This window comes from Neolamprologus multifasciatus, chromosome 7 (genome assembly GCF_963576455.1).
Source record: "Neolamprologus multifasciatus chromosome 7, fNeoMul1.2, whole genome shotgun sequence".
In the NCBI taxonomy this organism is placed as follows: domain Eukaryota; kingdom Metazoa; phylum Chordata; class Actinopteri; order Cichliformes; family Cichlidae; genus Neolamprologus; species Neolamprologus multifasciatus.
The window spans coordinates 63,063,708-63,087,249 of NC_140445.1; the positions used below are offsets into that span (position 1 = coordinate 63,063,708).

Here is a 23,542-nt window from a genome sequence, read left to right on the forward strand (position 1 = left end):
AGTCTTAAAAGGAAAGTAAGAGTAGACACTGAGGAGGTGGCAGGAAATTTGACAAAATGAAGACATATTTCTGTATCTACAAGATAGGAACTTGCTAGCAAACAGTTGCCTAAGAGGTGATAATATAACAGAGTTCAAAAGCTCATCCCTTACCACATTTTTATTATTTTATTTTATTTTATTTATTAATTGTGTTTATTGTAAGGTGACCTTGGGTTTCTGAAAGGCGCCCTCAAATAAAATGTATTATTATTATTATTATTATTATTATTATTTTCTGTTCTAATGGCAAGACCTCGTTAAAGCATCCTACAGAGACAGAGAAAGCTGAAACACAACATCATTTGTTTTCTTCCTACTAAAACCAAACAGCCATCCAGTCTGAGGGTGGTTTGACCTTACCAGAGTCGCTGCCTGCCAAACTGAACTTCTATATCGCTCTATCCATTCTCTCTGTCTTACTCAGCCAAGTGGGAGTAATTTAGGTGATTTATCCATATTATGCTAAAGCTAGTGACCCATCTTTGTGAAGAAGCCTTTATGAATATCTCAAGCCAAAGCTTATTTCTGTTTCTTTGTTGTCACAAATTCAATAAGATGTTTTTCTTTTTTTAAGATTTAGGTTCAAATACCTTAAGTCATTTTTAGAAGGGGGCTTCAGTTTCACAGCAGCTTATAAAAGCTACACAGTTTGCTTTCTTGCAGCCAAATATATGAAAGGCCTGCTTGACATCTATATAGTCAGTTTTAAACTTTATCTAAAATTTCATATATATATATATATATATATATATATATATATATATATATATATATATATATATATATATATTTGGAGAAAAAAAATTCCCAGCTCGCCCCTCTGGGCAGTCTATCCTTGAAGCTCGGGTCCTCTACCAGAGGCCTGGGAGCTTGAGGGTCCTGCGCAGTATCTTAACTGTTCCTAGGACTGCGCTCTTCTGGACAGAGCGATCGTGGGCAATCGTGGCTCAAGAGTTGGGAGTTCGCCTTGTAATCGGAAGGTTGCCGGTTCGAGCCCCGGCTTGGACAGTCTCGGTTGTTGTGTCCTTGGGCAAGACACTTCACCTTCACCGCCTACTGGTGGTGGTCAGAGAGCCCGGTGGCGCAATATGGTCAGTCTGCCCCAGGGCAGCTGTGGCTACAACTGTAGCTTGCCATCACCAGTGTGTGAATGGGTGGATGACTGGATGTGTAAAGCTTTGGGGTCCTTAGGGACTAGTAAAGCGCTATATAAATACAGGCCATTTACCATTTACCAAGAGGTCTCCGATGTTGTTCCTGGGATCGGTTGGAGCCACTCGCCTAGCTTGGGAGTCACTGCACCTAGTGCTTCGATTACCACTGGGACCACTGTTACCTACATCTTCTCGAGCTCTTCTCTGAGCCCTTGGTATTTCTCAAGCTTCTCGTGTTCCTTCTTTCTGATGTTGCTATTATTCTGAACCACTACATTGATCACTACGGCCGTCTTCTTCTGTTTGTCTACCACCACCGTCTGTATCTGGAAGTCCCACAGGATCTTAGCTCGGTCATTCTTCACCACCCTTGGGGGCGTCTCCCATTTTGACCTCGGGACTTCCAGGAACAGCTAAGATACTGAGCGGGACCCTCAAGCTCCCAGGCCCAGGCCTCTGATAGCAAACCCAAACATATATATATATATGTTTGGGTTCGCACATATTCATCGAGATCTCAGGGCCTCCTCTCACCATGTGTGACTGTGTGTTAATTGCATTTGCAGGTGGGTGTTGGGTTTCCCTCCTTCAGCTGTGGTATCTTGTCAGAACAGGAAACTATTCTATATGGTGGGATATGTCTTATCGTTCCCGCTAGAGCTAGGACACAGTGATTCTTTGATTACCTTAATGACGTGTGCATGTCAGAAAATGTCTAGTGGAACGTGATATCCACCACGCAGGGATATTTTCCACCCTGGGGACCAGTTTGTAACCACACTTTATGTGTGAGATGACTTTCAAGTCTGGGCAAATCTCATTTGGTTTTTCAAAGGAAAGTTTCACCCTAAAGACATTTAAATAGTTGTTGTTAGTGCACCTTGATATACTTGATCTGCTTTATTTGTATATTGGTGGCATTTCTCTTACTCTTACTCAAATAATTATTAATGGCATACAAATTGGACCAAGTATTCATAACCTCATGGCTAAATAGCAACCATTTACAGCTGCTATAATCAGCTACTCTTTACTGTGTGTATATAAATGTCTTTAAGATCATTTCTTTGGTTTAATGGGTGGAAACTGTCAATGTTGTGGAAATAGAGTAGTCGAGCTATTACAGCCGAGAATGAAACAGATTTTGGTGCAAAGCAGAATACAATGCAAAAGTACTGTGCTTATTTTATAGATTTCCAGTAGCCCGACTTCAAAAACAGCAATAGGTGATAACATTAGGGGTGTTGTCTTACAGCTGAATCTACTTCTACTTTATAAGCATGATTATGTAATTGATTAATAACAAATAGACCTTTTATACATTCAGCTAATGATTACTTAATGATCTTAACAGATGGAAAAAGACAGAACATCTTCTTATGGTTAGTATATAGAGTAACCAGAGATGCAAAATGATGTAACATTGGATTTATCAACAGAAATTCAATGCAGCAACACCGTGCATCTTTGTGGAAGTGTTGCCAGGTGCTTGGGAAATACAACACTCTTGAGAGGTAATTTGAGATCTTTTGAACAACAGGCGTGCTGCTCTGTGGTATTGTTCTGTATGCATCCTTACTTTTTCTTCCATGATTAAAAAAAACCAAAACAAAAAACTTCGTACTAACCAATGCACACTGTTTTTAACCACACCAAAAATAATACAACTTTCTCAGTAGGGCATACTGGAAAATTGTGTGAAATCACCAACTGAAAAGACAAATACAGAAAAAAGGGTTGTACAAAAAAAGTAAATTACAGCACTGAAGCACACCCCTTGGAGAGCATTCTGCCATTACAGTGTGAAGTGCATAAGAGAGGCGGGGGTTTCCTTTTAAAGTCTTAACAGCTGACCCTTCACTTAAAATTTAACATTTACATTTACAAAATTTTGGTCATCATGAGTCTACAGTATGTGTGCTTTACTGCTGTACGTTCAGATGTTTTAATTCCGTTGGATCTCATCGCTGAAGTGCAAGAGCACTGGTCCAGCTACATTCCAGGTTTTTTGTTTCTTATTCACTTGCTGGTGTAGTTGTGCAAGGCTGGTGCCTGGTGCACATGTGTGTGCGGCGAAGGCAGGGAGACAGGAATGACTGCGGTTAGCAGCCGTACCACTCTGTGCCGGTGGAGACCAGTCCCAATTATGTCTGGAAGAAAGATATAATATATCTGTACTAGGGAAACCCTGACACAGCAGCATAGACTTGGTCATGTAAGGCAGCAACAGACACTGGCGAGAATTGAAACACACGCTCAAAGAGCCACACATGGCCAGGGGTAGATCAGGTTTTAATTGCAAGTTTTTGGGAGGGAATGAGGAATGCTGATGTGACATGGTGTCTGGCACAATGAGGGGGAGCTTCAGCCAAGTTAGCTTCAGTTGATTAAGAGGAGACAAGTGATAAAATGTAGTTAATTCTGTACCCAGCTGGCGGTGCCTGCAATGGGCTGTGCATCATTTTTTTTGTTCTTTAGCAGCCATCCTTTTTTCTTATGCACTTCACTGGATTGTATAAACTTTCCATTGCCCGTGCGTGAGCTGCCATTAAACTGCAGTCACTGCACACTGAAAAGGAGACACAAAAAATAATCGTAATACTGTTAATGTTGGCCCCTATGACTTTTCAATGATGAATTGATGAAACTGCGCCTTGTTATTGTTGTTTTTTATGAAGAACAAGAGCAGAACAGAACAATACAATCTCCTCCAAAATAATCAATATTTATGAAAAATCACTTCAAGGGTAAAACCCCTGAGCCACTGAGTGATGAAATTTAAGAAAACACTACTGGAGCTGCGGCAGCATTGACTAATTTAGCTCATTTTTATGCTTGACCTTTCCTACCAAAAAGAGATTTACTCCATTACAGCCCTGGCAGTGTTAACCCAGAAAGTGTGCACTTATTGCTATAAACTCACTCAGCATAATGTTTTTAGTTTCATGTTTACTGCCCGTGGAAGAGCTTTGCTATTTTTTCATGCCGGGATGACAATATCAAGGGAGCTTTAGCCATTTTATTTCTGTCTTTGGGGTAAATTTGTTTCCATCTGGACCAAATTGTCTGAGTGGTTTTTAGTAGGTTTTCCCAAAGCACAGATGGAAAGTTTACCTTTTGCAGTGTAGACACTAAAAATATGCCACTGCTGCGCAAGAATAGTTTGATAATTACTCTGCATCCAGTAAATCTGTGCCTAAGAATGAATTGTTCAAGATGTCGACTTTGGAAGAAAAGCAATGAGAGAGGAAGCGGCACAGATGGCAAGGATCAAAACAGGAAAATCCATAAGAGAAGCTGTGGGTGACAGATGAGACCTATACAAGCAATGTCTCCTGCTTATTATAGCAGGAAGAAAGGTCTGCGCAAACAAGTACCAGCAAGTGGATTAGCTAAGGTGAAGCATAAGTATCTATTACATTTTTTTGCAGCTCTGAATTCCTTTTGTTGTATAAAGGGAAATGATCCTATTTAAGTAACATCCAGTCTGACTGGAAAATATGAAGAAAACACTGGTAAACAAGCTTTGAACTTGTTTTCCCTCTTTGATGTGAGCCGAGCAAAACTCGAAGAAATTGTCTTGTCACTGGTAGAAAAAGTGATTTGTGTGTTAAAGACAGTGGCATGTCAGGACATACCGGATTCACAGTTGGTGAACTGTGAACCAAATTCCAAGATATTTACATAAACAGATTCATGCATGCATCTCACACACACAAATACGCACATACAACACTTCCATCGTATCCCATCAGATAAATGCTGCAATCAGCAGAGCGTGCTTTCGGCTAACACAATGCGCCATCCCGTGTTGTGAGCAGCACCAGTAACAAGCTTCGCTGTGCTAATACGTTTAGGTCTATATCATCTAACCTGTTGTTGTTTGATCACAGTAAGACAACGATGAGAGGCAGCAAATGTTGCAGATCATTTCATTGTGAGAAATCCATTTGCAGTGACAGTTAGCTTCCTCTAGATGGGTGTGGTTAATGTTTAGCTGATAATATTAAAGAAGTTTATTTGCTCAGAGGACCTAGTGACACCTGTTTAACAAATGCTTAGATGATTCCTTTGATTTAAACGCACACACTTAGAGATAAACACCCAGTTTTTCTACTACGTCCCCCACTCATGACACTTTGTGTTGTTTCCCACTAAATGTCAGAACTGTAAATAAAGACGTCTTGATGCATGCTCAATCATCCAGGTGAGTAAATCTCCCAAAGTTGATTCTGTTCATCTGGACGTAGCGTTTTGTGGGCTGGTTTCAGTCATTATGCAAATGTACTGTTTTTAAGATTGGGGAAACCTGCAGACCCGGTGCACCTAAACGCGCAGTGAGGGTGTGCTGGGAACACCTAGCAGAGGCCCCAGTCCGTGAGATCAGAGTTGAGCAGAGCTTCAACAGCATTCCGAGGGAGACTGGAGACATTGAGTCCGAATGGACCATGTTCAGCATTTCCATTGCCGAAGCTGCTGCATTGAGTTGCGGCCGCAAGGTGGTTGGTGCCTGTTGTGGTGGTAATCCCCGAACCAAATGGTGGACACCAGAGGTGAAGGGAGCCACCAGGCTGAAGAAGGAGTCCTATCGGGACTGGTTAGCCTGTGGGACTTTGGAAGCAGCTGACAGGTACCGACAGGCCAAGTGGAATGCGGCTCGGGCAGTGGCTGAAGCAAAAACTCGGCTGTGGGAGGAGTTCGGAGAGGCCATGGAAAAAGACTTTCGGACTGCCTCGAAGAGATTCTGGCAAACCGTCAGGCGTCTCAGGAGGGGAAAGCGGTGCTCTACCTGCACTGTGTATAGTGCTGGCGGAGCGCTGCTGACGTCGACTGAGAAAATTGTCAGGCAGTGGAAGGAATACTTCGTGGACCTCCTGTGGCGATCGTGGCTCAAGAGTTGGGAGTTCGCCTTGTAATTGGAAGGTTGCCGGTTCGAGCCCCGGCTTGGACAGTCTCGGTCGTTGTGTCCTTGGGCAAGACACTTCACCCGTTGCCTACTGGTGGTGGTCAGAGGGCCCGGTGGCGCCAGTGTCCGGCAGCCTCGCCTCTGTCAGTGCGCCCCAGGGTGGCTGTGGTTACATTGTAGCTGCCATCACCAGTGTGTGAATGGGTGGATGACTGGATATGTAAAGCGCTTTGGGGTCCTTAGGGACTAGTAAAGCGCTATATAAATACAGGCCATTTACCATTTACCATCTACTGACACGTCTTCCAAGGAGGAAGCAGGGTCTGGGGATGAGGGGGATTACCCGCCAATTTCCGGGGGTGAGGTCACTGAGGCAGTTAAACAACTCCTTGGTGGCAGAGCCCCTGGTGTGGATGAGGTCCACCCCGAGTTCCTGAAGGCTCTGGGCGTTGTAGGGCTGTCCTGGTTGACACACCTCTACAATGTTGCGTGGAGATCAGGGGCAGTACCACTGGACTGGCAGACCGGGGTGGTGGTCCCCATCTTTAAGAAGGGGGACCGGAGGGTGTGTTCCAACTACAGGGGGATCACACTCCTCAGCCTCCCTGGGAAAGTCTATGCCAGGGTGCTGTTAGTGTCCGCTAGTCGAACCTCAGATACAGGAGGAACAATGCGGTTTTCGTCCTGGTCGCGGAACACTGGACCAGCTCTTTATCTTCTCAAGGATACTTGAGGGTGCATGGGAGTTTGCCCAACCAGTCTACATGTGTTTTGTGGACTTGGAGAAGGCATTTGACCGTGTCCCTCGGGGTGTCCTGTGGGAGGTGCTACGGGACTATGGGGTGTTTGGCCCATTGCTATGGGCCATTCGATCCCTATACAACCGTTGCAGAAAGCTTAGTTCGCATTTCTGGCAATAAGTCTGACTCGTTCCCGGTGGGTGATGGGCTCCGCCAGGGCTGCCCTTTGTCACCAATTCTGTCCATAATTTTTATTATTATTTTAAGCGGCGGGAATGAGGATCAGCACCTCCAATTCTGAGGCCATGGTTCTCTGCCGGAAAAGGGTGGAGTGCCCACTCTGGGTTGGGGATGAGTTCCTGCCTTAAGTGGAGGCGTTCAAGTACCTCGGGGTCTTGTTCGCAAGTGATGAGAGAAGGGAGCCGGAGATCGACAGACGGATTGGTGCTGCGGCCGCAGTGATGCGGATACTGCACCAGTCCATCGTGGTGAAGAGGGAGCTGAGTGTAAAAGCGAAGCTCTCAATTTACCGGTCAATCTTCGTCCCTACCCTCACCTATGGTCACAAGCTGTGGGTAGTGACCGAAAGAACGAGATCACGGATACAAGCAGCAGAAATGAGCTTCCTCCCAAGGGTGGCTGGCCTCTCCCTTAGAGATAGGGTGAGAAGTTCAGCCATCCGGGAGGGGCTCAGAGTAGAGCCGCTGCTGCTCCACATCGAAAGGAGCCAGCTGAGGTGGTTCGGGCATCTGACAAGGATGCCACCTGGGTGAGGTTTTCCAGGCATGTCCCACTGGGAGAAGGCCTGACCCAGGACACGCTGGAGAGATTATATCTCTCGGCTGGCCTGGGAATGCCTTGGTGTTTCCCCGGATAAGCTAGAGGAGGTGGCTGGGGAGAGGGAGGTCTGGGCTTCTCTGCTTAGGCTGCTCCCCTCACGACCCAGCCCCGGATAAAGCGGAAGAAGATGGATGGATGGATGGAAACCTGCAGTCAGCTGAGACTGAAGAAGTCACTTGGATGAGTGACGAAACATTTCTCCCACAAAACGCTACGTCCAGATGAACAGAATCAACTTTTGGAGATGTAAATAAAGACGGAAAAAAAATGTTGTGTTTATTCTCTTTTGTCTTGGAAGTTAGATGAAAAATATCCAAGTTCATATACCCTTTGCAGGGTAAATGTAAAGGCACAGCTTGTGGACTGGAAGCGTCACATAATAATAGAAAAGGAAAGGAGCTTTGCTTGCCTGTCTAAGGAAACCACATTCACATATTATCAATTTTACAGCTTGCTTAGCAACAAAAACTGTGTTATTGTACGGTCTACCTTATTATATAAAGCACCTTAAGGCCACTGTTGTTGTGATTTGCTGCATATAAATAACGTTGAATTGAATTGAATGGAAGAAAATAGGTTGGCTGTGTTTTTACTTATGCTAGACATTGCTTAGTTGCAGTCTGGATACCAAAACAAACAAATGAACAAACATAAGACCACTTGTATCCTTTCAGAAATAATTATCTTATTGTATCCCCCAAAGTTGTCAGTGTCCTGAACATTTACTAGGGATTATTCATAGTGGACACACTTTTGCGGTGACTGAGTCATTAGGGTGAAACTGAGTTTGAATTTCTGAATTAGCATACTAACAGTATTCTGACCTTTGATCAAGAAACTAAGCTGCAAAGTTGGAAATTTTCCACTCCTGTGAAAGAGGAAATACATAGGACGCTACATGTTAGCAACACTGATGCTTGTTTTTATTTACACTTTTTCATATACAGAATTTTTAGCTTACGTTTTGATGTGACAGAACCAATTACTCATTCAAAGTTACATTGAATGTAAAAGCAGTGGATACAACTCAACAAGCCTTTATCTGAACTGCAAGATTTGTTATGTAACATTTGAGGCCAAAGGGTCATATTGGATTATACTTTTTTCCCTTTGATATCCATTTCTGTAACTTGGGTCTGTATTGACTGATGCTGAAAATTCGTGTTGATTCAGTACGTCACATGCGCACTCTGCTGGGTTAAACACTTCAAATACTGTAAACAGGTTCCACACTGATTTGCACCAGTTGTTGTGTAAGAATATAACTTTGCATGCTGATAAGTAGTTTGCTATCAAAATGCAGTGGCACCCTTAAATTCGGAGAAAACAACCAAACGTGATTACATCAACCTCAAAATGTCCACTTTCAATCAGCCTGCTTCACTGGCAGTACTTGTAAATCAGTGACCAGTTTTCTAGCATTTCTTAGACTTAAACTCTGCAATCACCTGCATGGGTCTTAATTCAGTTCAATTAAATTTTATTTATATAGCACCAAATTACAACAACAGTCATCTGAAGGCGGTTTATATTATAAGGTAGAGACCTACAATAATGGAGAGAAAAACCCAACAATCAAGATGTCTATGTTCTGATCTTCTATGGACAGATTAGGTAGAAATGTAACTTTCTGGGGAAATAACACACTGGACTATAGGTTTGCAACAAAACATTGTCTCAGCTTTGAAGCATGGTAGAGGGAGCGTAATGTTTTGTGGCTCTCTGTTTGTTCAACAGTGCCTTCCAATTATTGGAGTAACTAGGAATTCCAATCTATTTTACTCAGGAGAGGTTAAACAAAATGACAAGACAATAATTAAAAGCACAGAAGTAAGTCAACAACAGAATTAATGATGGTTTGATGTTGTGGAATAATCTGATCTTAATGCAGTTAATGGCCTGAAAAACTCTTTAATCAAGGTGTTCATTGTCCTTGACGATATATTTCCCTTCTGCTGTTATTTTTCTTTGTATGTACTGACTCTATTGTACTTTTTAGTCATTTTTTAATGAAGTGTGTACAGTTGTCTTTGAACATTGAATTGACTACAAGAGAGCTACATATTGGGGCTTAGTAGTCCTCAAACAGGCAGTAGATTTGCTGATACAGTACCGATTCTTTCTGCAGGACCAGTATCCTATTACCACCCATTTGAGCTCATACCATTGACCTTCAGAGTATGCGTGTGTCACTGCATATACCGTCAATGTATACCTGTTTGCACAAAGTGAATGCACTGTTTCTCATTCTGTTTTTCTCTGTGAAATTGCCTCAATCATAGTATGTTGCATAAGCGATTTATCCAGCTGATTTTCCTAATCAAGATGTGAATGAACTGATGTCTTCTACTTGTCTGTCCTCACTTATTTCTCTGTCTTTTATCCTTTTGTCTCATTTATGCTGCTGCCCGATTTCTCATTCTCTCTGTTTTGCTTCTTCAATTTCCCCTGTCTGTTTCAGTCCGGCTTTCTCATTCAGTGCAGAGTTTGTGTGATAACAAATCACACAAACTCTGCCACTGCCTAGAAGGAGAACTGGTGCCGAGCTGAGGTAACCTTGTCCCGTCCTACATATCTGGCAGGGCTCTTATAGTTCTGTCAATGTAGACATGGAAGGCCCCATTGGGGAGCCCGGGGTGAGCACACGCTACACATGCAGACATATGTGTCTGAACCGTGACAGATCTCCTCCAAATTGAACTGCAGTCTGTAACTACAGTCTGTACTGTGGAGTGGAGTGGATGGTGGCATGTGTTGGTGATGTAAGCGAATTGGAAAAGCGTCAGACATCAACAACAAAATAAGCTCCACACATACAACACCAAACAGTTGGTTTTTGCTCAAAATGTGTTGAACATCTTTTTAGTCCTTCAGTCCAGCTGAATGAGTTTGCTCAACCCCCGACTGAACCAGCAACATGTGGTACAGATTACCACAGGAGAAGGTACATGTCGATTTTGCTCATGACATTTTTTATTACTAACATATGCTGGTTCCTGCTTTACTCCCACAGCATTGTCAAAGCGGATCAGAGACTGGCAGAACAACCGCAGTGAAAAGACAGATGCCAACAGTGACTGTAATGTCTACTCTTTACTGAAAAAAAGAAAGAAAGAAACACTGAAACACCACACTGTACCTTTTGTTATTGCCGGCATTAGCGGTGAACAGTACCTAAACCCATATGATAAATATAACCGGGCGCTAATGTGTCTAAGTCAGAGTTCTGCGTATTGTAATCATCATTCCTCTAACTTTCCTGTGAATAAATTATTTTCATTGCCATGTTATGCTCCGTTAAACCCACTTTGTCCTATTTTCAAAAACTTTAATAGTTTAATAGTTTAATTATTTATATAGCACATTTAATTACAACAAGAGCGTTGACCAAAGTGCTGTACAAGAATACAACATACATAATAAAACAACTTAGAGTATTAAAAGCAAACACCAAATATGAATTAACAAATAACTCTCATGCTGTATTAAAAGCCAGTAAATAAAAATGCGTTTTAAGATAAGATTTAAAAAGATTGACAGTGGGAGCCTGTCTGATGTGTAGGGGTAAATTATTCCACAGCTTGGGCGCTACGGCTGCAAATGCTCGATCACCTCTATGAACCAGCCTCGACCTTGGTACAGCTAAAAGCAAAAGATCACTTGATCTAAGAGATCTAAGGGGGTATAAGTCTGCAGGAGTTCAGATAAATACCCGGGAGCTTGTCCATTCAGGGCTTTGTAAGTCAACAATAAAATTTTAAAATTAATTCTGAAGCGGACAGGGAGCAAATGAAGGGAGGCAAGTACCGGGGAAATGTGTTCGCATCTTTTAGTACCTGTCAGAAGACGATCTGCAGCATTCTGGACCAACCGCAGCCTTTAGAGAAATTGGTAATTAATGACACACTTATGTGATGGCTACACATGAAGAAGATCTTTCAGAAATCTCTGTGTGTGACGGACCGAGTTGAAAAACAGGAGGAGTCCCAGGAATTATTAGAAAAATATAGTTTCCATTTATTTAACCCCCCAAAAATTATATTTACAAAAGTAATAAATGTTGAGCTCATAAAAGAGGTCAAAGAAACAAAACTGAACTCAGACAAAGACTGCAAACTTAACGAACCAAACGACTGCTACAAACAAACCTAACTGACCTAAACATGAAATGACCCCGTTCTCACTCCCGAGGCGTAACATGCCGACGTTTTGTCACGTCCCGCGGCGTTCCTGATGAACGCGAAAGGAGACCTTCGGCGTTCTTATGGTACGCGGCGGGTTATGGCTGAAATCCAGTGCAATGACGCTCCCGCGGTAATAGACGTTCCAGCCCTGTATTCAATTCAATTCAATTCAATTCAATTTTATTTATATAGCGCCAAATCACAACAAAAGTCGCCTCAAGGCGCTTCATAGATACAGAGAAAAACCCAACAATCATATGACCCCCTATGAGCAGCACTTTGGCGACAGTGGGAAGGAAAAACTCCCTTTTAACAGGAAGAAACCTCCGGCAGAACCAGGCTCAGGGAGGGGCGGGGCCATCTGCTGCGACCGGTTGGGGTGAGAGAAGGAAGACAGGATAAAGACATGCTGTGGAAGAGAGACAGAGGTTAATAACAGATATGATTCAATGCAGAGAGGTCTGTTAACACATAGTGAGTGAGAAAGGTGACTGGAAAGGAAAAACTCAATGCATCATGGGAATCCCCCGGCAGCCTACATCTATTGCAGCATAACTAAGGGAGGATTCAGGGTCACCTGGTCCAGCCCTAACTATATGCTTTAGCAAAAAGGAAAGTTTGAAGCCTAATCTTAAAAGTAGAGATAGTGTCTGTCTCCTGAATCCAAACTGGAAGCTGGTTCCACAGAAGAGGGGCCTGAAAACTGAAGGCTCTCCCTCCCATTCTACTTTTAAATACTCTAGGAACAACAAGTAGGCCTGCAGAGCGAGAGCGAAGTGCTCTAATAGGGTGATATGGTACTACAAGGTCATTAAGATAAGATGGGGTCTGATTATTTAAGACCTTGTATGTGAGGAGCAGGATTTTGAATTCAATTCTGGATTTAACAGGAAGCCAATGAAGCCCTAAACCTAACCTTATCCCTAGCCCTAACCATAACCTTTTTCCTGAGGTTAACCATGACTTTAATGATGTTAAATAGCGTGTTTCTAAGCGATTTGAAGAAAAAGAGCGAACATGTGTAGATTGAGTCCATATGGTTCTCATATTTCGTCATTTTTTATGAGGTCGTCATTTAGGAACATGGTGGGTAGCCGAAAACGTAATATGTTGACGATTTGTCACCTAGCATAAAATGTTACGCTTTGGGAGTGAGAACGTGTTGGAATGACATACAAGGGTATATATAATGGCTGATCAGACCATTGTGACACATGAGGGGTAACAAACAAAACACAATCATAAATCACAAACGATGCAGTACAATCTAGTTTGTTAATAAACTAAACACCAAAGAAGAAAATCAAAACCCCCATTAAACCCTAAACTCAAATATTTAATTAAATACAAATACTTTGTTTTTAAAGTAAAGAAAACACACATTCTCCCCTTCAGCAGGAAGTGGTGGTGTGGTCCAATTATCTTCCTTTTCATTTAATGGTTTCAAACCCTGGCTACCATCTTTTGTCCAGCAACTCCCAGGGATGATGGCAGGTAAGAAATAAAAAGACAAATGTTAGTCAGAAATCAAAGAAATGAAGTAGTATGAATACATAAGTAAACTAAATGTGCGCGCTTACAAATAGAACAAATGTATCCAAACCAATCAACCAAACCAAGTTATTGGTAACTAAAATGTATTACTATGTTCAAATGAAGAATGAAAATACAAAAGTTACCGACTTTAAGTGTGGCCACGGGTTTGGCCACCACACTGTGGCAAATCATTTAGACAAAGACTTAAAGTAAAATACTGCGAAAGGGTTAAATATCCTTTTTTAACCCCTTTTTGACAGCCTCTTTGCAGTTCAGCTTTGTCTTCTTAGCCACATAAAACAGTGCAACATAAGACAGCTTGTGTTTATACACTCACTAAATTATTATCTTTTACAATACGCACTCACGTGAGAAACTATAATTACGTCTTTGGGTTAGAGTCAGTTTAAAGCAGCTGTTGATTGTGTCGTTTAATACTGCCTACTTCCCAATTAAGGAGTTCAGTGTAATAGAATTTATTGTGAACTTATCGACAAAGTGTAGAAACACTTTCAGACGATACTCAGCTCATTTTCTCTGCACCGCTAATTACGTCATTGCTCACAGCTAAAACCTGACAGATCACCTGCTGAAAAAAGTTAATGTGGCATGATTTTTTTATTATACTGAGTGTGTTTTCTCGATTAATTCTTAAAATGATCTTAGAATAGTTCATGTTATGATATGCTCCTCTCTTTCCTCATTCCGCTGTTTTTTCCATTGTTGGAATACATGATGGTGTGTAGTAACATTTGGACAAAAAGTATTGGACCGCATCTCTTAATCTCTCACTTCAGTTGTTTTTAATCCCATTGCCAAAGTTGAAATGTATTTCCTCTTGGTATTATTGAAAAGTGTTTAGAAACCACAGCAACTCAGCCACAAAGTAGCAGACCATCTAAAATCACAGAGCATGGGCAAGTAGTGCGTAAAAGTCGCCAGCGTGGCTAAGTCAATAACTACAGAGTTACAAGCTTCCTCTGGCATTAACGTTAGCGCCAAAACTGCACCAGGAGCTTCATGGTTTCTATGTCTGAACAGCTCCTTCGTGTGTAATGTGTAGGTGGCCCACTACTTTTGTCAGAATAATGTATTTGGTTAGCATCCAGTAGTTTTCATCAAGCATTGTGGGATACTTGACTCCACTATCCATGGGGCATGAAGTCAGTTCAAGTAAGGCGAGCTGCTTTTAAATCTCTACACAAATTAATAAAAATTAAAAGGTATAATGACAACCACTGTACTACACTAGAAAATAACTCAGTGTCTGACACAGTTGATGTCTTGTTTCAGTAACAAGCTACATAAAGGATAGTGTTTGGCGATCGTGGCTCAAGAGTTGGGAGTTCGCCTTGTAATCGGAAGGTTGCCGGTTCGAGCCCCGGCTTGGACAGTCTTGGTCGTTGTGTCCTTGGGCAAGACACTTCACCCGTTGCCTACTGGTGGTGGTCAGAGGGCCCGGTGGCGCCAGTGTCCGGCAGCCTCGCCTCTGTCAGTGCGCCCCAGGGTGGCTGTGGCTACAATGTAGCTTGCATGTAGCTGTGTGTGAATGGGTGGATGACTGGATATGTAAAGCGCTTTGGGGTCCTTAGGGACTAGTAAAGCGATATATAAATACAGGCCATTTACTGTAAATACTGTACGTTAGCACTGTACTGATAATCTGATGGTCAGGAATGAGCTGAACGTAATTAAACACCATAATAACAACAATGGCGCTTCTGAGGTGCTGCTACAATCAGCTGTTGCAGCTTTTCAAACACATTGTCTTGGCATGAAGCTTTAAACTTGCAAGTCATATAATTCGTTTCAGTGCAAAATACTGAAACATTTACAGACATTTTTGTTAAGAGGGTTTTTGACCACAGGGTGCCTTTAATAATTAAAGCTAATTTCTGGGAAACACTCACACTGCTACCACAGTACAATAGTGATAAAAAGCCTCTAAAATGAGTCAACGTCATTATTATACTCTGTTGTTTTAGCTTAGCTGTTGTCACTTGTTGGACAGACAGGTTGGGTGCAGTATCTGACTCACGGGATAGAAAGGAGTTAAGAGGATGACACGATGCTGCTGAGACAGGTGTGTCTGTCAGTTTTATACCTAGCATGATGTTGCACCAGCTCTAATGCACACATTCACACATATGACTAGAAGTCTGTTTTACTTTTACTGACTAGAAGGCTGCTCACGTTCAGATTATCTCCAAATCTAATGAAAGATGCATGGATTGGTGAATTTTAACGATTTCCAAGAATCACATGACTATTTTGTATTTGAGCATCTGGAACTGAATCATCTTTGATGCCTCAGAGTTAAAGTATCTACACTTTCTTACTCATCTCATTTTGTAGCTCGAGGCTTCTGTTTTCTTATGGGAAACATCCCAAATGTGATAATTCAAACATTTTTTCATCCTCCGCTGGAAGAAATTTAATTCAATTCAATTTTATTTATATAGCGCCAAATCACAACAAAAGTCGCCTCAAGGTGCTTCATAGGTTCAGAGAAAAACCCAACAATCATATGACCCCCTATGAGCAAGCACTTTGGCGACAGTGGGAAGGAAAAACTCCCTTTTAACAGGAAGAAACCTCCGGCAGAACCAGGCTCAGGGAGGGGCGGGGCCATCTGCTGCGACCGGTTGGGGTGAGAGAAGGAAGAGAGGATAAAAGACATGCTGTGGAAGAGAGACAGAGGTTAATAACAGATATGATTCAATGCAGAGAGGTCTATTAACATATAGTGAGTGAGAAAGGTGACTGGAAAGGAAAAACTCAATGCATCATGGGAATCCCCCGGCAGCCTACATCTATTGCAGCATAACTAAGGGAGGATTCAGGGTCACCTGGTCCAGCTCTAACTATATGCTTTAGCAAGAAGGAAAGTTTTAAGCCTAAAAAGTAGAGATAGTGTCTGTCTCCCGAATCCAAACTGGAAGCTGGTTCCACAGAAGAGGGGCCTGAAAACTGAAGGCTCTCCCTCCCATTCTACTTTTAAAAATATGACGTGGTTTATCCTGTATCTGATTACGAAGATAAGACCTTTGTCATTGGGGTTGAAGGAGATTCATGCAACAGTTGCACCATTAGTTAGATCCCCATATACCGTTCCAAACATAAGTCTTCAATACATGGTCTACACGAACGGAGGAATGTAGCTCCAAAGAGTTTTGAAATAAGGCTTACCGGCATACAAAGGCCCAACTCAGAAAATTTCAAAATCAGACTCCTCCTTCTTCCAGGATATAAATTATTGATGATGACTGCAAAACCGATTTCTGCTGGTATAACCTTTTGCACACCTGCAGAACATATTGTGAATGAAGTGATAACTTCAGCTGGCTGCACTAGCACAAAGACGCCAAGCATAATTTTCAAGCGTGTGCTGTGTACTTCGTGAGATCATACGGCATTATTGAAAAAGAGAAGAGCAGCAGATACAAAGTAACAGTAGAGAACACAGGCAGTGTAATAGTGGCTATGTGAGTGTGTTTGTTTGGTTAAAGATACATAGATACATAAAAACACTGGGACCGAGGGCTGGAAAACAGAAGACTGCACATTTTGTATGTCAGATGACAGAGGGCTGAGTCGAGATCTGAAGTGAACTATTAGGGCTGACACTGCTGGCAGGGAAAGCTGCATCCATCCAATTTTGTCTCCCTGCTTGCCTGTCAGTGGCTTGAACCAAGCAGTCTAAGCGCCATCGAAAAAGGCGCCGCCACAGTGACAGTAAAGTCCAGCACTCAACAAAGATGCGTGACAACTACTCAGAGAGGGAGGCAGGAGCTGCAGCAGTACAATGAACTACTGATGAATGGAGTTATTCAAAAGGAGACAGCTGGACGTATAAGAGGATGTCCTTTTACGTAGCAGCTGTAATAACAACGCAGCAAAGATTTGATTTTGATGTTTTTCATCTCAAACACGCTCCTACTGATAACGACCCCTAATTAGTAGGCTTCATATTCTATCAGTCCGCGCTTCTGCCTCACAACATTACGAAACCGAGATCAAAACTGTGATACAAATGTCCGCAGTATCCTGTCTTGGCTCCATTTTTCTGTACCGTGATTCCCACGTAGAGCTGTTAATGCTTTGGGATGGTTAAATGGTAATAATCTCTCTGGCAGCAAGTGAACTGGAATTGCTCTAAAGTAATAGAGATAATTTTTTGTTCATGATCCAATCATAATGGAGCAATCAGGCCTGTGGTAAAATTTGTAATCCATTCCTTCTAAAGAGAAAAACGAGTTACGAACTAAACCATGGTTTTGGAAAATTGTTACACCCCTAATCTGTGCCGCTCCTTTTCACTTTACAAATGGCCCCGTGTATACATTGCGTGCATTACATAATTACGTTGCATTTCTGTGCAGAAGTGAGACAAACTTAACAGCACTGCCAAATAATATCTTCAAGCACCAGTGTTGTCTTGGCCTTTTATCTTGATGATGCGCTCTCACACCCAAACGCTCAGCACAGTTTTAAGTTGTAGGGCAAATTCCTCTGTAAAAAATGGGTTGCAGGCACTGGAGATAAAGACACTGCCCTTTGGCCTCTGCTGCCACTTCTGGCTGTTTGGTAACAAAAACAAAGGCAGAGAGAAAAAAGCTCCTCGGGGGTTGACGAGTGATGTCGACCCCAGCGTGACCCTCTGTGGGGGCACAGAGATTATCAGATAGACATCATAGTGTCTGTTTTAACTGGTGCAGCTGAGGAGGCGATGCTTTATCTCGAACATCAGAAACCGAATACTCTGCTTCTTCGTGCTAAGCACACTGTATATATGTAGCGCTGATTTTCAGACTGATTGTGGCTTTAATGGATGAAATGAAGCCGGATTCACGCTGATCAAAAAGAGTGGGAGCATTCTTCTTGTCAACTTTTGGAAATTGCAGTGAAAGACTTTAATGCTATATGCCGCTGTAGACCTACATATTTAGATTTAGCCTTGTGGGCTTAGCCATGCCTTACAGTGACTGATTTGAGTGATAGCGCAGCATATTGTTCTGAAGAAGAACATTCTCGCCGCTGCTCTAATGTCAGAGCGTCTACTTGGATCAGTCAAGGATCTAAGTGTATACTGTGATATGATTTTCTCCATGGACAAGGATTACTGCTGAAGATTCAAAAGAGATACGAGTTATTTGCATATTAATTCTGACAGGATGAGAGTGACTGGATTTTAGGTTTGAGGGATAACTGACTTGCTTGTACCCAGATTCATGTTGAGCACAGATATTGTGAAGGTTACGAGCAAACAGATGCTTGACAGAAAGGGTTATTTTATGTATAATCGAAGTCAGGTAACCACGAGTGTATAATTTGTGTGCAGAGATTTGAAATGTGTCCACTTTGTGATGCAGACTCATGCAAATAAATCATGTCTAACTTGATGAGGTCTGCCTCTCAAGGCCTGATTGTCAGCAGGAGAAAAACGAGAGCATTGCAAGGATGAATTTGTTCTGCTCAGAGACCTGGGACAGATAAATCTTTCAGTTACTTCCAGATGACAAAGTCACATTTTCAAGATTTTATATTTCTTACCAGAAATCAAGTATCATATCATATATTGGGATCAAGTAGATGGGTGTGAGAAGCTTCGTGATAAGCACTTATATAGAGCAGCTAATGGTTTGAAATTCAATTCAATTCAATTCAATTTTATTTATATAGCACCAAATCACAACAAAAGTCGCCTCAAGGCGCTTCATAGGTACAGAGAAAAACCCAACAATCATATGACCCCCTATGAGCAAGCACTTTGGCGACAGTGGGAAGGAAAAACTCCCTTTTAACAGGAAGAAACCTCCGGCAGAACCAGGCTCAGGGAGGGGCGGGGCCATCTGCTGCGACCGGTTGGGGTTGGAAATGACTCCTAGGAGTTAAAGGTCAAACAGTTATGACTTAGAGCAGAATTTGGATATCTCAGTATAAAACAGGTTTACATAATATAAAGAGTCACACCTAAACAGACCAGTCATAATTTTTGGATTTATTGGGAAATGAGAGTTCAGCCTGTCATGTCATATTTGACTTCAGATTCAGAAGTGTAAGAGCTCTAGTGACTCCTTGAAACTGTCAGAAAAGACTTTAAATCTAAGGCAAACCATTTATGCATCTCATCTTTGAAGCAAAACGCTTTTGTTTTTTTAAGTGTCCACCATTTTTGAATTTCTGAGTGATGTTGGATGCATGGATTTGATGCAGCTTCCCTCAAAACCCTATAAAATTCACACATCATAAGTACAAATCATGATCAGAGGAGAAGTAACTCTAGATATATCTAGTGGATTCACTCTGCACCGCTGGCAGGGTCTCAGTGGAATTTAAACCTCATTAAGAAACCATGAAAATATGCTTTACTTTGAAAATCAAACCTACTATATTTATGTACACATGGAAACTGCATAACACAGCTAGCACTCTGATTTGTTGAGCTCTTCTCGTGTATTGCAGGCGCATTGGAGCTACTCTGAGAAAAATTATGAGGTGGCAATAATACTTACTCTGTACCAAGGCGGCTGACTTCAACAGTCAAATTCAGTGGTAAAAAAATATCCTCAGTCTGTGTACAAGCCAGAAATTCTGCATTTAATATCCTAAAAAAAGCAGTTTTAACCAAACAAACACACTCACATAGCTACTATTACACTGCCTGTGTTCTCTACTGTTACTTTGTATTTGCTAGAAATGTTAGCTGTTCTATAAGACATCTGTCTGGATCATCAAATGTGCTTTTGATTTGTAGTCGATGGCCCCGAAGCCCATAATGATGTGTCTTTAACAGCGTACAACAGCTGAACTCTGAGGGCCCAAAACCACTGCAGTGATATCACTATGTTGCAGCTCAGGATGAAGGAAGCTTTAAAAAACATCTTTTTTTAAAAAATAAATAAAAGCTTGCCACATCATATTATCTGTTCTGTGTTTATGAAATGAACTCCACTTAATTAGTTGATTCTGTCCTTGTAAGTAAACACAAGCTGCTCCTTCACAGTATCAGTGCTGCCTGCAGGGGACATTTTCTCATTTCTAATCATTAATTGCTCATCTGCGTCTGATTCGTATGGGTTTCACATGTTCACTTGGAGCTTTGCTAATAAAAAATTGCCCCATGACATCACAGCACAGCGCGCCTCTCCGGATCCATTTGGATGAGACAGCATACCGAACAGAGAGGACCCACATGCTTGAGTTGTGGTTGTGTTGGTTTTGGGGGTTTTTGTCCCATGGTGTAATGAGGGAAAAATGGCAAAGATCCACATGAAGAAAGATTTGTCATGAGAACAACATTCAATGATCCACAAGCAAGAAGCCCCCCAAGCACGCTTTGCGATGACAACATTCAATTTGCTCATACGGAGGTCTTTTCTTTCTTTCTTTAGTGAGTCATTCAAGAAATGCATCTTATAGGAAACCAAGATGAATTTCCTGTCCTTGATCATGCCTTTTGTGTGCATGAGATCAAGAGCGACTCGTTACCCCTCCTGATCTGTTAGTAAAGTTTCTAAGAGGAATATTGTGGCAACATAGGACAACAAGAAACTGCACAGACCCATCAATTATTTTTAATAGTTCTAGTTTGGCAGAGAGATGATTTCTGTCGTGATCAGGCTGTGTGCAGGCAGGAGAGGACCCAAACGCAAACTCACGGGAAAACGACTGGACTCAAAATACAGCTTTATTGCTGACAGAGGATAAAGGCGATACAAAATAATATGAAACTAAACTGGGAAGTACTAAGGAACTGACTCACGAGGAAACACACGGAGGGGCACAAAGTCATGAGGGAGAACACGACCCAGAACTGAGAGAGACGCAGACATAAATACACAGAGGGTTAATGAGGGAAGTGGGAGCACACGGGGAACACAGGTGACGCTGATAATCATAACAAGACACGGCAGGAGTAAATGCAACACTGACGGGCAGTGTTGCCAACTCCTCAGTAAGGAAAATCGCTATTGGTTGTCCTAGAAGTCGCTAGAAGTCGCTAAATGACGTCATCACCTAATTTGCATAATTGGTCATGCTAATGTAATTGTAACCTATGCAGCTGGAGAGAGAAATAACATCGTGGACGAGACATAAAGTGAGCAAAAAACGTCCTAAATGCATTTAGAATTTATTTAGAACTACAAATTAAATTTCTTTTAGCAATTATTGTTTTTTGTAATGTCTTTCACGTCTTCTTTTTTCGCTAGGGGGTCTGAAAACTCGCTAAATATAGCGACAAAGTCGCTAAGTTGGCAACACTGCTGACGGGAGACTGTCAAAGTAAAACAGGAAGTACACAGAGGTTCAGACAGGAGGAGAGAGAGTACGGACATAACGGGCTGGGGAAAACGTGGAATAAAACACAAGGAGGGGAAACAAGGGTTCACCAGTGTTGGGGAGTAACGGGATACATGTACCGCCGTTACGTATTTAAAATACAAAATATGAGTAACTGTATTCCGTTACAGTTACCGTTTAAAAAGGTGGTATTTAGAATACAGTTACTTTGTTGAAATAAATGGATTACACGGTGGTACTTCCCTGTTTCATATTGTGGCTGTTTGGGTTTTGTTTGACAGCTACGTTCTGTTGTTCCAGGCGGAAGCGTTACGGTTGCCATGGTTACAGGGTGACGCTCTCTCTGCGTGTTTCCTGGGTGAGAGAGTACGGTGGCCCCTAGAGACAAAGCACGTACAAACTCCAAAACACTTGCAAACTCCAAAACACATGCAAACTCCAAAACACATTCAAACTCCAAAACACATGCAAACTCCAAAACACTTGCAAACTCCAAAACACTTGCAAACTCCAAAACACTTGCAAACTCCAAAACACTTGCAAACTCCAAAACACATGCAAACCCCAAAGCACATGCAAATTCCAAAACACAACGGAAGTGCTCCAGGACGCTAGGGGCAGTGTTGAGCTTTTGTTACCTAGTAACTACACAAGCCAGGATGTACCAATGACCGGATTTGGGGTCTGCAGCCTTAAAGGCCGCATTTTAAGGCCGATTACGTCACAGCGACACGACGAAGGCTGTCCCAATTCGAAGGCTGCTCGAAATGCGGCCCTCAAATGCGTCCTTAATTTCCCTGAATTTTAAGGATGGGTCGCTGTAGCCTTCATGGCCCAACATATCCCAGATTTCATAGCGCGGCTGTGGTGTGGATAATTTTGCCGAAAAAAACGGCTGAAGCGGAGCCGCCGAAGAGTAAACTTTCAGAAGTAAGTACTGAATATTATGTCACTTATTTATGCGCAAATGTTTTTTATAATGAAGAACATTAAAACATTACTGTTGGCCACATGTCGGGAAAGTTATGTGACATTAGCGATGTTTGTACTAACTTGGTTTTAAAGCCTTTACTCCAAAATATACGCCGTTCAATAGTTGACTTTAATCTTACAGAGAATGTGATGATTTTATGGATAATTAAAGTCAGTCATATATCCACAAACACAACAGGCTGAAAGTCAGTGATGCTGCTCGGTTTACAGTCCTGAATATCACGGCACAAGCAGGATTCACTGCACTGTTAATGTTAGCTATGTTATATTGCTGCCTCTGTTCGGTGGTGTCGAGCCAAATGGAGTTTAACGTGTGTTTGAACGAGCTGACGGTTCACTCGTTAAGCTGAAAGAAAGATGCTTTAATCACAGGAGTCACACACGTGTCCACTGTACCATCTGGGAACTCTTCTTGTTTCGCAATAACACAGTCCTCCTTCTTTTGTGCTGTTTTGTAATAGTGTATACACCTGAGACTGTCACCTGTCTGTCTGTCCTGCACTCTCTCTCTTTTTCTTTCTCTCTGATTGTGTAATAAAAGTATGAACATGTATTTATGTTACACTTGTGTTTGAATCCTGCAGCTTATCACGCATTTGATTTCCATGTGTGACAACTGCAAGTGTCCAGAGTGAGGACAGACTGAGGGACTCACTGCTGCACATCATCTGTGAGGCTTTGCACCCCTGATGATCCACCAGGACTCAGCAGTGTGTGAGGAAGAGGAGGAGGAAGAGCCAGCAGCAGCTGACAGATGGAGAGAATAGACAGACTGTTCCCTGTTTGTGAAGGACTGCTAGGAAAGTTTAACATAACTAATTGTCTGTCCTGAATCAGTCTTAT

At 42.1% G+C, this 23,542-nt stretch overlaps 1 protein-coding gene and 1 long non-coding RNA gene across 3 annotated transcripts in view; both read left to right on the plus strand.

The window, feature by feature from the left end:
• abtb3b (ankyrin repeat and BTB domain containing 3b) overlaps nucleotides 1-23,542 on the plus strand; it is an 88,079-nt gene that overhangs the window by 3,785 nt on the left and 60,752 nt on the right. The window lies entirely within an intron of this gene.
• On the plus strand, nucleotides 825-23,374 carry LOC146515845 (uncharacterized). Its single transcript, XR_014875120.1, has 2 exons — nucleotides 825-22,636; nucleotides 23,284-23,374. It is a non-coding gene; the product is annotated as an uncharacterized LOC146515845 (long non-coding RNA).